Below are 18157 nucleotides of genomic sequence, written 5' to 3' on the forward strand. Positions count from 1 at the left end.
GAATTTGGAAAGTACTTTCCCCCTTTTCCTCTCCCACTCTGTATGAACCTGAGCAAAACCAAATGCAATGGTGTGCTAGGTAATAAAAATGGAGGCTACTGATGATCTGGAGAGTCTTGATCACATCACCCCGGGACGGGTCTTGTGCATTTGGAGCTTTTTCAGGGGTTGGGCTGGAGGAGGGTGGAGCTTTTGGCTTGGTGACTGATGTGCTCATTTAGCCAACAGCATCAAAACAAAGCAGACCAAGCCTTGGCTATGGAGTTCACTACCCCCTGCGGACTCATCCAGAGTCCTTCTAAATTGACTGGAAGCATGGAATCGCTGTCTTTGGTGTATCCAATCTGCCTTTTCATTGTGCGCTCTCTGGCTTCTCTCATGATTTTCCTTGTAAAAGAGGGAAAGACTAGCCTTTTTTTCCTGCCCCTCAGGAAAGGCCTCGTTCTATTCTCTCCTTGGATCCTTGCAGCAGCCAACTCCTCAGGCTTAGAAAGAAAAATGAAACCGTAAAGGAGAGTGATGTCTGCTGGAGTGTTTATGCCCACATTTAATGCCTGACTTGGGTTAGCATAAATCAAAAGACAAAGGCATTTTATTTTCTGATGAAAATTTCTCTTTCTTACTTTTTTTGTGGGGGGAGAGGATGGTGGGCTGGAGTGGGAGGAGGAAATCCAGCAGGAGTGTGTACAATGTAGTTCAGAGCTTAATAAATACGAGACACAGTGTAGAAGCAGAGGTTACGCACCTCCCATTAGGCCTCCAGCAGAATTTGTGAAGCATCAAAACAGAGCTTGACATATCCCTAATAGGACTCACCTGGACTTCTGACGTAGGTAAATAGCCTTGAATGAACCAGGACGAAGTACCAGACACTGTTATGAGTACTTCATGTGCATTTCATATAATCTTTACAACAATCCTATGGAGTAGGCACTATTAGCACCATTTCCAGATGAAGAAAATGAAGTTCTGAGCAATCAAATAGTTTGTGAAGATCATACAACTGGTAAGTGGCCAAGCTAGGATTCCTAGCTTCCTTAAAGCCACCTGAATTGCTCCAGTGAGGATTTCGTAACTCTATTGAAAGAAATGTCAAGGCTCCCTTGAATATACTGACTGCAAGCATCCAGTTACACATCTCTGAAGCCAGACGATTCTTAGCATTGGTGAGTAGAATGGCTCTGACACAGAGGTAGAGGAAACAAGGCATGTAAGTGAGGAACGTTTATGATGGACTTCAAATCAGGCAGGGCTCAGGCAGAGGTCTTGCATAGTGTCCCTTTGTACCTGGGGTCCCAGCCTTCTTGTGAAGAGGAGAGCAGCTTCTTTCCATTTTGCTGAAACTTCAAGATCCTGGGGAAGGGAGAGGTCTGACAACACAATGGTCTGTGTGTGAAATGCTGATGCTCAGGTGTGTATAAAGTGTGTGCAAGGGCAGCAGTGCTGGTTGGAATCTTTTTCCCTCCAGAATACCAGGCAAATCTCAGAGAAAGAGGCTTCTTGGCCAAAATATATCTCCAAGGTAGGAGAGACCTGGGTAGCCACTAACAGACGAAGCCAAGATAGTGGTTGTGAACCCCAGCTTCACGTGCTCACTCATTTCACGAACCCAGAAAACTATGTCATATATAATTTGGGTCAGAAAACATGGAGACAGAGAGTGGCTCTGGGAAAAACCACAGGACCTGGGCAAAAGCTGAGGTTCTTTCAGAAATTATTTTGAATAAGGTGTCAGAATTTGGCTTAAAAGATACTTTACGTCTAACACATTCATGTTTCATGGCGTTTAGAATAGGCTGTTCAACAGTGACCTAGGTGCTCAATTTGAGTAAAGATCTCTGTTCTCTTGCTATTCAAAATGTGGTCCTTGGTATTACATCAGCTTGCAACTTGCTGGAAATGCAGAATTTGGGTCCCATCCCAGACCTACTGAGTCAGAGTCTACATTTTAAAACGGTCCCCAGGTAGTTTGTAAACACAATGAGGTTTGAGAACTATGCTGCTAAAACATACTAGACATAACGTGGTCATCAAGGACATGGATCAGTGGTCTCAATCCTGGCCGCACATTCGAATCACTTGGGCAGCCCTAGCCCAGACCAATTAAATCAGATTCTTTTTGAGTAGGGCTCAGGCATCGACGTTTTTGAAAAGTTCCATAGTGTGCAGTCAGATGGTGGATGCGCCATATGAATGTGGGAATGTTGCTTTATTGATTGGAGTTCTGAGAGAGTTGGCCCCTGAAACGGTACTACTAAACTGTTCATTAGTGATTTAGAAGAGTAAGAGTAAGTATAAGGTATACTGATTCTGTCTGCCAATATTAGGTAATTGCACAAGATTGCTAGCTAACATCTTGAAACCCATCAGGACTAAAATGTTAAGTGACTGTGACAAGAGGAGAGAAAGTGTGGACAAGTTTAAGAGTCCTACTATGTCTCCAAGGACCTCCATCCTACCACATCAGAAAAATATCCAGAGGTCAAAGTGAACTGCAAGTGAGCAATGATTCAGCAATGGAGGGCTGTGATTAAAAAGGCAGAGAAAAATCAGAGCATGTGAAATGTGAGGAGCAAGAAATCATGATGTAAGCTTCCCCTGGTACTTGATATGGTCAGGACTTTATATAGAGTTGTCCAAGTTAGGATGCTGGGACTCAAGTGCAATTATGATGAACTTTGGATCCTTTCAGAGGAGACTAATAAATATCAGGCATGAAGTAAAGCAAAAAAGGCTGATTTTATTTAGCATGCTGAAAAGAAGACTAAGGGGAGAGCTTAACATTTTTTCAAATATAGGAAAAAGTCCTTTTGCACGAAAGATGGTGATTTGCTGATCTCTTTTACCAAAAGGAGATTTGAATAGAGAATAGACATTAGAAAGAGCTTTCTGACATAAAATGTGAGGAGACTGTGAAAAAGGGTATGAGGAAAGAAACCTATATAAGCTAATGTTGCTTTGGGCCCAAGAGGCAGAAATGGATCTTAATAGTATATCTGGAATATGAGGTTCCCTACCAAAGGGTAAATAAGAGACTCTTGTAACTGCTGTCTCCATGTAGAGAGTGAGATGTTCTTCCGGAATTCTGCAAATAGTCACACATTGACAAAGTTGGTGTTCCTCGAGTTTGCTAAACACTTGAGCCAACTTTGATTTCTGCACACCCAGTTTTAGCCATTTAGGGAAAAGGAAAACTCATTTATCCTCTAAAGGGCAGCTATAAACTACCTTCAGCAAACATCAGACTTGATGGAAAACATGCATAAGCATTATCTTTAAGATTGCGAACAAGACAGAGGTGCCCTCTGTCACCACTTCTATTCAACAGTGTATTGGAGTTCCCAACCAAAACGTAAGACAAGAAGAAGAAACTAAACATATATAAACATTAGAAAGAAAGAAACAAAGCTATAATTCATAGATGATATGAATAACTAGGGTTTCTTAGAAATCCCTAATGAATCTACAAATAAATGATCAGAATTGCTTGGAGAATTTTGTTATATTTCTAGATATAAAAATCAATTTAGTAAAGTCAATCACATTTCTATACACCAACTACAATTGAAAATAGTTTTAAAAAGATAGCGTTTATGATAGAATTTAAAAATCTACAATACCAGCGTTTCACTTCCACTAATGACTGACTAGGATATTTCAGACCAACCCTCAGAGGAAAGCTGAACAAAATACAAATCATAAGTGTTTGAAGGTGCAGAGAGCTATGTAGCCGGTGAGAATTTTCAGGTCCATGATCTGGAATAAGAGGGAAGCCACAAGCAAAGTGAGCTCAGCATCTGGGGATTGCTTTTCACCTTGAGGCAACTATAGATTCTGAAAACAAAAGCAATGACTGACAGATCCAGGAGCTGAACAGAGCTTTCAGCAGTCTGACAGAGCTGGAGGAACAAAACCTAAAGTTCAAGGTCCATCAAGAAGGGAAAGCTGTGATAAACACCCCAAGTTAGGACCCCAAAGCTCTACATACTAGGGGTAAGAGTGAACAAGACCTAGACTAGTCCTCAAAGGACTAAAGCTCCAAGCAGCTTAATCCTGATTGGACCTTAACTGCGTGTAAAATCAACTGCAAATTAAATCCTCTCTGGAGGATAATAACATCATCCGAAGTAGCATATTACCTCTAGAATTTTTCCTAAAAAATGTCCTGCATGCTATCAAAAATAATTAGATACATAAAAGACAAGACTTGACTGAAAAATAAGAGAAAAAATTACAATAAAAGCCGGCCATGAAGGGAAGGCCAGTTATTTAATTATCGAATTATAGATTTTAATAGAAATTTAAAATAAATGCAATACTAAAATTAAGAACTCAATGGATGAGTTTAACTTCAGATGAGACACAGCAGAGGAGAGAATGAATAAACTAGTAGATCAGAATAAAATATCTATACTGAAGAATGAAATGGAAAAGAATGGATAACTTTAGAAAGAGCATGAGAGATATGTGGGATGGAGTAAAAATGTCCAACAAAAGTTGATGAGAGACAATGTGGCAGAAGCCATATTTGGAGAAGTAATGGCTGAGAATTTGCCAAAACAGATGAAAGACTTCAAGCCACATATACACGAAATGTTATAATTTTTCCAAACAGAAAAATTAAGAAGAAAATCATATATGGCACATTATTTTTCCCTGTCTCCATGCTTCTGATGTTTCTTTTAGATTGGCTGTCAGGCTTGCTATTGCTCTTGTGAAGGTCCTACATCTCTTTTCCTCTGACTTACTCTACCCAATAGGTGGTTATTGGTAGAAGGGTAGAAAATAGACCACTTGAATAGAATAGAGAGACCAGAAGTGGACTCATGAATACAAGGGCATTTGTTATGATTATTTGGGAGAGTGGAAGGAAAAGGATGTATTTTTAATAAATGATGCAGAGCAATTGGTTATACATTTGGAAATAAATGAAATTGGATTCGTATCTTACATGATACTCAAAGATTAATTTCAGGTACACTAAAGACCCTAATGTAAAAGGCAAGACTATAACATGTTTTAAGATTAATATAGGAGAATATCTTTGTGACAGGCTAGAGAAGGATTGCTTAAACAAGACACGAAGGCATAACCCATAGAGGGAAATATTGATGAAAATAGTCTACAATAAAATCAAGAATTCTTGTTCATTAAAAGGTACTTAAAATTGATGGAAATATTCAGAATATACAAACTCCTACTAATGAATAAGAAAGAGAAACAACCTAATAGAAAATTGGGCAAATGAAATAAATAGCAATTTTACAGAATCGATTTCACGTGACAAATGAATAAATGGTCGATTTCATTACTAGTCAGGGAAATGCAAATTGAAATCACAACGAGCTACCATTTTATACTCAATCTTTGGACAATACCAAGTGTTACCTAGGATAAGGAGACATTGGAATTCTCATCTGCTGCTGTTACAAGTAGAAACGTGTGTAACCATTTTGGAAATGAGTTTGGCAATGTTGAACCATGAGCATGCCCTATGACCTACAAGTTACATGATGAGGTATGTATCTTAGAGAAAATCTTCCATGTGTGCACTGGAAGACATGTACAGAGATGTTCCAAATGGTATTTTTTCTTATGAGCAAAAACATATATATATTTATATGTTATATACATAAATAAAATATATAATAATATATAAATAACTCAGTGGTTTATTGTGATGGTTAGTATTATGTGTCAACTTGATTGCACCATGGGGTGTCCAGCCTAAATCTTATTTCTGGATGTTTCCATGAGGATGTTTGTGGATGACGTTAGCATTGAATTGGTGGGCTATGTAAAGTAGATTGCCCTCCCCAGTGTGGGCGGTCATCATCCAATCGGTTGAAGGCCTAAATAGAACCAAAGGCAGAGGAAAGGGGAATTCCCCTTTTGCTGCCTGCCTGCCTGTTTGAGCTGGGACATCTGTCTTCTCCTGCCTTTGGGCTGGGACTTAACACCATTCATCAGCTCTTGGTTCTTAGGCCTTTGGCCTTAGATTGGAATTACACCACCAGCTTTCCTAGGTCTCTGGCTTGCAGACGGTAGATCATGGAACTTCTCAGCCTCCATAATTGCATGAACCAATTCCTCATTTTGTTTGTGTATGTATATATGTATATATACATATACATAAAATAATAATATCTCTATCTACCTATGACAGAACCAATAGCAAATACATTGGTTCTGTTTCTCTGGAAAACCCTAACTAATAGATTTATCAAAGACAGACGTAGACTTATACAGTGTAATACTATACAGCAGTAAATATGAAAAACATTTATGTGCGTCAACAGTGATCAATCTCACAAACACAATATTGAATAAAAAAAGCAAGTGACTAAGGAAGAATATTGGTATAATGCCGTGATTTTAAAGTTCAAATATGGACAATAAAACTGCATGTTGTTTCAGGATACCTACATAGGTGGTGAAACTGTAAATTACCAACATGGTTACCTGAAGGAGGAAGGAATGGGTTGCAATCAGTGATGTGTACAAGTAGCTTCTGGGGTGTGATATTGTTGGGTTTCTTGAAAGGGATGGTGGATGGTCATTTAAGAAAAATACCCCAGCAACCTGTCTCCCCTGTGCAGGGCTGGATGGTATTGCCAGGCGAGTCTGTGGTTGCCCACATCCTAGCAAAGGATGTGTACTGTGAATGAGCTAAATCTATTGAGCCAATATTGGCTTCAGCCAGATCTCCAGGTGCAAATTTCCTTTGAGTACTCTCCTCTTCAAATTGTCAACTCATTCATTTGAAAACAAACCCAGCCCATCACATTTCGTATCATTTGTGACCAAATTGCCAAAATACGATTTTGGTACAGCTACTTGTTTTCACAAGGTCTTTGGAGACTATTTGTGACATTATTTAATGTTATTCCCCTTCTACATTGCCCGAGAAATTCTGAAAAGTTTGTGATGATTCACTTTCTCTAGGCTGAAGGCCTCCACGCAAGGTCAAGTTAGGGTTTTCTCTCTATTTGGATTCCATGAACGTTAGGTTTCACCCTCCTGCACTGGGTGTGTATATCAGTTCCCTGAGTCCAGAGGAAGAGCTTTCTGGTCAGCTGTGGGAGCCCAGGTCAGTTCCAACCCAGAGCTTCAGGGAACTTCCTCTGAAGGAAGAGCTTGGTGTCTCACAGTGGCTTTCAGTTGAGGGGGGACCCTGTATGACCCTCTCCAACATCAGTGGTTGTTTATCCAGGTTACCGGGTCTTCCTCTAACCATTCTGAGTAGATGAGGGTGGAGAGCAGGAGGGAGAGTGTGTCATTCAGACGGGGAGGCTGAGTTTTCACAAACACTCAGTTCTGTTGATTGTTTGTTTACCCCGTCTACTCCCAATCTTTAATGCTTACAAACCTTTCCCCAGCTTGGTAAAATATAGTGGATTTCAGCATTTCTGCCATTCCTGGTGTTTTGGTGCTAGAGGGGACCTTGAACAAGGTACGGGCCCCTCAAAAATCTGGGGACCAGAGGAGGCGGAGTCACAGCCCCCTGGAGTGAGGAGAGGGGTGAGTAGTGGGAGGAGGGAGGATTATTTGTGTTTTCCAAAGACAGCTGCAGTGCTTTGAGTCTGTTTGCCTTTGCTGGTTGGAAATCCTTGGCGAATAACCCTTGCTTATTTCCTTCTGAATACTCGTGAGTTGCCATGAGGTCTTTTATTATGCTAGCAGCAATAGTGGCCACTCAGTTTCTAGTAAGAAAGGAGATGTCACCTCATGGCCTTACACACTTGCACTTCTGTAGGCATAAGAATTTAAACAGCTACAGCCCCCCATGTCCCCACCTCAGACCCCGTTAGGGCCTGACAGCTGGGAAAAGCATAGGAAGCAATTAAAACACCCTGAATTGTCACAAAGGGAGAGCGCCCAGCCCCAGCCAGCAGTGATACAGACTTTATGGGTGGAGAAGTTCTGCAAAAGAAAAGAGAGAGAACCAGAAGAACACAATTACATGTGGCTTTTTTTTTTTTTTTTGAGGAAGATTAGCCCTGAGCTAACATCTGCCAACAATTCTCCTCTTTTTGCTGAGGAAGACTGGCCCTGAGCTAACATCTGTGCCCATCTTCCTCTACTTTATATGTGGGATGCCTGCCACAGTATGGCTTGACAAGTGGTGCATAGGTCCGCACCCAGGATCTGAATCAGCAAGCCCTGTGCCGCTGAAGCGGAACATGTGAACTTAACCACTGTGCCATTGGGCTGGCCCCTATATGTGGCTTTTGAGGCTGTTTGAGGCTTTGTGTTAGTGTATATACTTCCGAATTCACTTGGCATTATTTATTTACTTAGAGGGTGTTTAAAAACAGGCAGATCCTGCCCAAGAACTTAGCCAAGGACTTTAACACCTGTCTGATTGGTAATAGTTTGTGAATGCATCAGTTTTGAAAGAGGTGTGTGTGTTCGGCTGGAGTGGGCGAGCAGTGCTTCAACAATGTGGAAACAGAGCCGAGGAGAGGGAGTGGGATGGAGCTAAGCATGGACCACTGAAAAGCCTTCATCCTAGGGGGAGCCCTGGGTCCCTCCTCTCTCCCCTGCCCAAGGGGCTTCTTTCCTGGGACCTCTGGAGGCTGGAAGCCTGTGACAGCTAAATCACTGGATGCCAGGGAAGACCCTTGTGTTCCTTGGGCCTGCTTCTGTTTTATAGCCTGATGGATTTAGGCTCTCCTTTTCTGTCTTCAGAGGCCTACAATCTGCACCAAATGTTTCACATTACTCAGTGTGAAAAACCTCCTATTCTTTCAGCTTTTTTACAAGTTCATACATCCGTGGAAACCCGATATTCCATATTTCATTCTGCTTCGTGGATGTCATCGTGAGGGATGCGGGTTCACATGCAACATGCCTCTTCTGGCTTTGATCAGCTTGACCGCAACTAATTGTAAATGGAGAACAAATGAAAGAAATATTTACAAATTTCATGGGAATTCAGGCGGGGCCTAAGCCTTCCCTAATGCCTCCATTCACAGTAAATGTTTATTGAATACCTTGACTCTACTGTGCACTTCAATATTTATCTAGTATTAGGTTTTAGCTTGTTCTGAAGGGATTGAAAGAGTTAGTAAACCGACCTTTCCCTTCTCCCCTGCTTTATCCTCTTCCTTCTGCAAACTTCCTTGCTTTCGCATCACCAAATCTGCTGCCTAAAGAAAACCAACTCAAATTCCAAAGCTACAGCTGTAAGAAAGGGAAGGAAAGAGAGAGAGAGAGAAGGAAGAAAAAAAGGACCGTAAAATTTAAAACAAATTTTGAGTTGCCTAGTCGAGTTGGGAAAAGTCAAATGAAAATGTTGGAGATTTGTTCAAAATAAAGTCATAAATGCCTGGAGCCAAGTTCAGCAGCTGATGGGCTAGGCCAGCTAAGGCCTGAAAGGCAGCACTAATGAAGAGCTGAATATCATGCAATTAATCAGCAGTTGCCTGGTTATAAACAAACATGCATAGCCTTCTTGGAGGATTTCTGATTTAGGCCTTTCCATTCCTAAGCACACTTTTCCAGGAGAATTTTTGTTTACTCAGGAACCAAAATAACCATTGTGAGTTTATGGAGGGGAGGCTACTATGGCTTAGAAAGGGTCAGCTGACCCCCCTGTAGCTCACCTGCCTTCTGGCATATGCTGAGCCCCGTCAGACACTAGCTTCTTCCCGCTGCCATCAAGAGCTGCTGGCACTTCAAGGGCAGCTTAGACAGATGATGGACCAGATGCTGAAGGGCGGAGAGAAGGTGACCTCTCTCCAGAGAGTCCTTTGGCTACCACCTTGGATGGCAAGTGCTTCTGCGTCAGCCAACATTGTCCTAATAAATGCCCTAACAACTGTTCTTTTAATCAGGACCATTTCACATCTGTGTCTGCTGTACCCTGGGCCCGTTCCACTCCAGGAGTCATAAAAGTCAAGCTAGATTCTGTTATCCATGGAGACGGGCTTAACCTGCAGTTCTCCATCTTTCCACCCAGACGTGAAAGATGCCATTCAAGGATCACACAAACTAGAGGGTGAATGCCCCAAACAACCTAAAAGTATGATGTGAGAGGTGCGTTCAGAGGAGGTGGTTGCAAGTATCTTAGGATAGACAGCTTGAAATAGAGCAGCAGAAGGCTGAGAAGAGGAATGGGACATAGGAGAAGGAAGTCAACATCAAAGCTGATAAAAAATGGGACTGAGATCCCAAAGGAGAGTTTTCAGAGCATTTTATTAGTACAAATTAACTTTATAAAATTAAATTTTAACTTTTACTCATTGGGGAGTCATCAGAGAAATCAATAAAGCCATTTTTAGGAGTACAAAAATCAGAAATCAGTGTATATGTTTTTAAATCATACCTTTTTGTGTCTTGGTTATATAGCATTGAGGAAATTCTTATTAGTAAAGATAATTAGCTTCAAATATTAAAGTTTTAAACAGTTCGCTTTTCAGTTTCAAGGTTCTTTTTAATTAAACTGGTCTAGAACTTTGAGGGACTATTCAACAGTTTTGTTTCAAAATTCAACACTGACATTTCTTCACATAATTAAAAAAGTCAGATAAACACCTAAAATTTATAAATGGTAAAACTATATGAATAAAAAATCATGAAACATGAAAAAAGCTCATTTGTAATTATGTAACTGACCATTGTGTATCAATAAAAGGGTGGCTGACATTTACTGAAGCGTTGGCAGACATTCTCTGTTAAGAGTGTAATGATTTGTCCAGTTGTACATGAGTGGACACCAACAGGTACAATTAAATAAAGAAAGCAGTATGGGGTCACACATATTCTACTCAAAGACTTGTCTACAAAAGTCCCTTCATTATTTCATATGCTATAATGTGTGATACATGTGGACATTAAGATGCTTTTGTAAACATATCAAGCCTTTGGGAAGAACTTTTACCAGTATTGGTGTCAGGGTGGGCTGAGAAAATGAAGACTATATCCATTCGCATAGTCTTTTCAGCCGCAGACCCAGAATTCCAAATCAGGGAAGGGAAGCAAAAAGGTCTGGCAAAGAAAGAAATTAACTCTCCTTTCTGGACCTTTTCTGCAGGAAGCAGAATCTCTTCGACACAGTCAGGAAACAGAACCCCCATAGAGGCAACTTTGATATGGTACGTCCCACATGAGACCTTTCCTGAGAAGCAGTCTTTTCCTTATTCTATGCTCCAGCTGTAGAATTCTCAGGCTTCCCTCATGACAATCCCTCTTTTTCTCTCAAGCCTTTAGGAGGGCATGGCATCATGCGAATCTTGTTACAGGCTGAATGGAGGAGTGCCATGTACCAGCTCTGCCCCTGTGACTGCCTGGTTTCGGCGCGGTGCTCCATAGTCCTTATAAGCAGGACTGAACAGCCATCAATAGATGTAACTGGAGTTGTGCTAAACTTCTAGGAGTCAGTCCCTGAAAATCCCAAATCAGGCTACACGGGCTGAAGAACATCCTCATTCTTCCAATTCTCTCCTCTTGCCTCTGGAGCTGCCCCCTCTCGTGCCCAGGAATCTTCTTTTTTTCAAATACTCTCTTTATAACAAAACATGCTCTTATACCCTTGTTTACCCTTAAATAGAAATGGACAATAATAAACTGCTTTCATTTATATGCAGGGAGTTAAATGGACAGAGCTGGGATGGTGGAATTTCTCAGCAAAGCAGCAGAGCAGGGAGCTGGTTAGAAGTGAGCTAACAGCTTGTCCTCGCTGTGGTCGGTTAGCGGGGACAGTGGTCAGTTAGCGGGGACAGTGGTCTTGATGAGTAAGGTAGTGCTCTGTGCTCGGTAGGTTTGAAGGGCAGGATAGGGTGGTGTTTAAGGACTTCAATTTTGGAATTAGACTACGTGGTTCAAATCCTCTCTCTGCCACTTATTGGCTGTGAGATGGACAAGTTTCTCAACTGCCACCTCCCTCAGATTCCTCATCTATAAAATGGAGCTAATAATAGCGCCTAGCTCAGAGCATTGATTGAGAATTGAATGAGTTAACGTATATCAACTGTTCAGAGCAGCACCTGGCACATAATAAATGGAACATCAATATTAGCTGTTTTTGTTATTTCAGGAGGCAAGAGGTATTTTCTTTATCAGAGCAATCATTACATTCCCACTGCCATCTTAACAACAGACATGTTTATTGAAGTCAGATTTCTTTACTTTCTTAGAGAGATTCTCTACTTTAGGGTCTTTCTGGGACTAACGATCCTATCAATGTACTTTTAATACTCAAGAGCTACCGCTATATTTTCATGTAAATGTTTTAGTTGTTATCTTAGGAGTTTTAATTCAATACTTTATGTATCTTAAATCGTCTATGTATTTTAAAAATGTATGTCCCCCCCTTAAGAACTGAGAGGAGAAAATCCACCTAAGATGCAGAAGAATGCTTAATTTCAAAGATCTTCAAACTCGCCTTGACAGCATAAGTATCCTTGGACAATTTTGTTCCATTTGCCGTAAGCAAGAAAATGGCCTTTTCCTAATTATCTGTTCTAAATATGGGGATTATAATTTTTAGTGGTCAGATATCAAATGAATTGTTCAGAAACAAAATGAGATGGTCTGTTAATCAGTGTTCGTTAACGGAGGCAGGAGGAGGAGACTGCGGGCAACTGTGGAGCAGTGTTATTTACCTTTCCTGTTAAGAACCTGTCTGGACTTCCACAAACGGGGTACAGAAGACACTGATTCTACCTACAATTTGAGCTCTGAAAATTGTCCTGTGTCTGAGTGTTCTTAATGCCACCGGCATTTTTTCTAAACCACAATTTAAGGAAGAAACAGCAAGCAAGCGGCTTGCAAATGGGCCTCTGCACAAATGGACAACATTCCAGATGGGGTTTTATGGGGCTCTCCCTGCATTAAGCTGACCAAAATGGCGGGGACCCAGCGACAATAGATCCCTTTATTGTATTGTTTTGATGCAGAACAAGTGACATTCCTCAGGCCCCTTTTCATGTAACAGTCTGTCACAAAGTATGTGGGTTCTCTTCTTACCTGCAGAGCTGGGTTATATCAGCGGCAACACTTTTAGGCTTATCTGATGGCAAATGAAAACTGATACTGGTGGGGAGGGTGAGGACAACTTGGTTACCAGACAACCAGTCACCTCTGATTCTAAGTTCTTTGGACAGTTTCCATTTAAATCTGGAGAAATGTTTATGAGTAATGATATACCCATATATCCACAAATGCATTTATACAAGAAAAATAGAAAAATATGCGCATATGTGTTCCTCATATGATATGTATTATGCACTCATGCTGAGATTAGACATTATACCGTGGTTATGTGTATAGATAGGTTTGTGCATGTACCTGTTTATGTGCTATAATGTGACTATTTGTGTATGTGCATGTTTATGTTGATGTAAGTATACAGGGAGTAAAACCATTTTCCGTGACATTCTGAAAACAGTGCCTATGTGGCTACAGAGTGAACAAAACACCAAAGCCATTGATTATGTGAATACCCCTCATATAAGATGTAAATCCCACAAGAATCCTAAGTGTGAGAATTGCTGGCAAAGGGAGGCGTTCTTAGACTACCTTCTACAACATTCCTTGCAACCTCATGATTTCATTGTCCTGGAATGCAGTGTGAGGTAGATTTGCACCTTTTATCCCCCCTTGAGTAGAAAATTATAGGCCAGATGACAAGGAAACAAAGATCTGTTGAAAATGAACAATCTGTTTTGATTATTTTATGAATGATGACACAAACATTATGAATATTCAGTAATTACATATGCTAATACACACATTCAATATATCCAAGTTTTCACTTGCAAATATTTTCTAGAATGTTTTTCTATTGTTACATCTACTATCTATGGAAATTGTATCTTAGCCGCAGTCTTGAGTACATTTCAAAGAATCAGAGGTCACTGAAAGTGACTCCAGATGTGATTGAGTATAGAAACCGAAGACTGGCAGCCAGCATGCCAGATTTTAATTGCATTTGGGTTTTATTTGGCCACTCAGTGTGTATTTGTATATATGTGTGTGTGCATGTGTCTGTTTAACAGTTTTATTGAGGGTTTTAAAGCATACAGTATGATAGTTTTGCATAAAGGTATAGTACACCTGTGAAACCATCATTGCAATCACAATAATTAACGTATTCATAACCACTAAAAGTTTCCTCCTGGCCCTTTGTAACCCCTCCTTCCTGTCTTCAGCCCCTCTAGGCAACCCCTGATCTGCTTTCTTTTTCTTTTTGAAGGAGAGTTGTTTATGCTTTTTTTTTTTTGGTGAGAAAGACTGGCCCTGAGCTAACATCTGTTGCCAATCCTCCTTCTTTTTTTTTCCTTTTTTCTTCCCAAAGCTCAAGTACACAGCTGTATATCCTAGTTGTAGGTCATTCTACTTCTTCTATGTGGGATGCTGCCACGGCATGGCTTGATGAGCAGTGCCACGTCCACGCCCAGGATCCAAATCGTCAAACCCTGGGCCACCAAAGTGGAGCATGTGAACTTAATCATTCAACCACGGGGCCAGCCCCCGATCTGCTTTCTGTGACTACAGATTAGTTTACATTTTCTAGAATTTTCTATGAATGAAATCATATAGTATGCACTCTTTTTCTGTCTGGCTTCTTTGACTCAGCATAATTATTTTGGGATTCATCTCAAAGTCATAATAATTATAGAGGTTTTCTCCTATGTTTACTTGTGAGTTTTACAGTTTAGGTTTTACATTAAGGTCTATATCCATTTTAAGTTAATTTTTGTACATGGTCTGAGGTATGCATAGCAGTTCATTTTTTTTTTTTGGTATGAATGTTGAATTGTTCCAGCACCATTTTTTGGACATACTACCCTTATTCCACTGAATTACTGTGGTACTTTCTCAAGCTGGGGCAGTTCTGGGGCTTACCTCATTTTCCGTTCCTCAGAGGTCACTGTCCCTTGTTGACTGATGTCCAGTGTCTTGAAATCATTGTTTCATATATTTTGTGTGTTTTTTGTTTATTTCAGGTGGGAGGGTGAGTCTCATTCCTGCTACTCCATCTTGGTGAGAAGTAAAAGTCCTCCACTTGGTGTTTTTTGGGAAATAATTAAATTTGTTCCCAACAGATAAAGTTAGCAGATATCGTATGCAAATCTAGATTTCTGACTTTTCATGAAAAATCTGCAGATTTGGTAAAATGAGACACACGCTCCAGAAGGCATCAGTGGATTATGGAGAGCACTATCTTCGAGGCAGGAGATCCCTAGTTCCGCACAGTCCCCGCCTGGTGTGCTCCACTCACTTAAATTACCTCCTCCACCCCCTTAAGCCTGATCAGTCCGAAGTTCTCATTTTATTCAGGAGGAAAGAGAGAGAGGCAAATTAGAAGGAAATTAGAGAGGATGACATTAGAATCTGGGTTCTCTGGCTCCAAACCTAATAGTTTTTCCACAGAGATTGACCAAGTATATTGCATTATTGGTATGGAGATGAGCAAGCTGAAGGTCAGAATAATTGGCGACAGAGTAGATGCTCAAAGCCTGTAGCTCACACTCTTCTTACATCTCTTGACATTGACCTCTGACTTTTATTATAATTTATCTGTTGCCATATTTGGAAGCTAACTATGTAGCAGGATTTAACTGTTACTTAGTTCCTTTCAAGGAGTTGTTCATTCAGCAGAACTACCTTTTGAGGATGAGGTTCATTTTTTTCTCATTAAATATATTGCTTACACACTTAGTAGAATGGCCAAAATCCGGAACACTGACAGCACCAAATGCTGGCGAGGATGTGGAGCAAGAGAAACTCTGGTTCATTGCTGGCGGGAATGCAGACACTTTGGCGGTTTCCTACAAAGCTAAAATACTCCTACCATCTGATCCAGCCATTGTGCTCCTTGGTATTTATTCAAAGGTGTTAGAAACTTATTTCCACACAAAAGCCTGAACACGGATGTTTATGGCAGCTTTATTCACAACTGTGAAAACTTGGGAGGAACCAAAATGTCTTTCAGTAGGTGAATGGATACATTAACTAGGACAATCCAGACAATGGAATATTATTTAGGGCTAAAAAGAAATGATTTATCAAGCCATAAAACAACACAGAGAAAACTTAAATGCATATTATTAAGTGAAAGAAATCAATTTGAAAAGGCTACATAATGAATGATTCTAACTATATGACCTTCTTGTTCTAAAACTATGGAGACAGTAAAAAGGTCAGTGGTTGCCAGGGGTTGGTGGGGGAGGAGGGGTAGAGGGCAGGGAGGGGTAGGCAGAGCACAGAGGACTTTTAGGCACTGAAAATACTCTGTATGATATCATAATGATGAATACATGTCATTATACACTTGTCCAAACCCATAGGATGTACAACACCAAGAGTGAACCCTAATGTAAACTATGGACTTTGGGTGATTACGATTTGTCAATGTAGGTTCATCAATTATAACAAATGCACCACTCTGGTGGGAGATGTTGACAATGGGGGAGGCTGTGCATGTGTGGGGGTGGGGGCTATATGGGAAATCTCTGCACCTTCCCCTCAATTTTGCTGTGGACCTTAAACTGCTCTAAAAAATTAGTCTTAATAAAAAAGTGAATAAATTGCCTGCAGCATTTATATTGTTTCAAACTGTCTTAATGAGTTCCCACCATAAGATGATATTGAAATGACCAGAATGGAGAGAATATATTTGCAAAATTTCTCATCTATTCATGACTCTTTCTTAGATTATCAAAGATGTTTGTATCAGTGTAAATGGAGAAATTCAATCTGTTAGCCTGGGAAATTATGTGATTGAAAGATATACCCATCCTTTTCTTTTCCGAACGGATTAGCCAAAATATTATTAAGCTGTTGTGCAGTGTATAGGAATAAAGGTCAAAAAACAAACCATAAAACCAGTAAGAATCATGTGAAGTAATACATTCTTAGTAGACAGGTTGCAAAAATGCATATGATACATTTTATCATCTTGCAAAAATCTGCCTCTTTACTTTCAGATGTTAGATGCAATAAAAATATAGACTGTGTAGAATAATTTAGAACTTTTGATGTCCTATTTTGGCTTTAAAAAAACCTGTACCAAAAACAGAACTGAAAGTATAATATGGAATTATTTTGGTATTATTTTACTGAGTTACCACAGATGACTATTTCTGATTTAAAAATAAAAAGGAATTGTTAAATTATCTTACGATTTTCACATTTAGGATTATATTAGATACCTAACAGAAACTGTTTTACCTGCTTCCAACAGCTTCTAAAAGTGCCTGTGTAACAATGAATACTATAGGACATTCCAAAAGCAAAGTGGGAACATGCTTTTACTGAAATAGTAGTTAACAGCAGGTCTTGGGCTTCTGGGGGCTATGTCCCCTTCCATCCAGTGCCTGGGGAGCTGCACTCACCCATGGGACGGAAGAGAGAAGCTCAGGGCGTGGGTTTCTGCTTTCTAGACCTGATAGTATTTGGCTGTGGGATAGTTTACGTAAGTTCCCAGCTAGTAAATTCTGCAGTTTTAACAGGTTTTCAAGGGAGGGTTGGTCAAAACCACCAAGCAGCTCTTTCTCTTTCTTTCGTGTGGCTTGTCTCTCTTAGTTCCCATTTCTCTCTCTGTCTTTTCCCCTCCTACTCTGCAACTTCTTGGGATCTGCTTCTTTCTAGAATCAAGCATGGCCATATTTTTCTCTCCTAGAGAATAGAGAAGTTTATTTTAAACATATTTAAACATCTGAAAAAGTCTTTTTTTTGTTGTTGAAAGTATAAAGTGGTCTTTCTAGCCACTGCAGCATAGAAAGCTGCGTATGTTCTCTGCTTCGTTTGCCAAAAGGCCTGCACAGGCTTTGTACATTTTGGTGCTTGGGGACTGTCAGATATGGTCTTCAGAGCCTTATTTTAAAGATGATGGTGGGAGCCTCCTTGTCTCCTGGTGTGGTTTCACTTCCCAGGTCTATGAGCACTTCCAGGTTGTTCATCTAGCCCTGCAGATTCTGGGGCTGCTGAAGAGGCTGTTGGGCAAAGCAGGCATCTCCTATTGAGTCCTGGCTGCATTGTGTCTGTCCCACAGGCCTTCTCCACAGGATATCAGGAATTTCTTCCTCTTGTGTCCTACTGTATCAGTTACATAGAAATCCACTTTAGGAATCAGTCTTCTAGAGGGCCCAGATGAGTTCATACAGTCTTAACAGATCATTGCCAACTTGCCCTTCAAGTTCCATTT

Source organism: Equus przewalskii, chromosome 22, assembly GCF_037783145.1.
Source record: "Equus przewalskii isolate Varuska chromosome 22, EquPr2, whole genome shotgun sequence".
Lineage (NCBI taxonomy): Eukaryota > Metazoa > Chordata > Mammalia > Perissodactyla > Equidae > Equus > Equus przewalskii.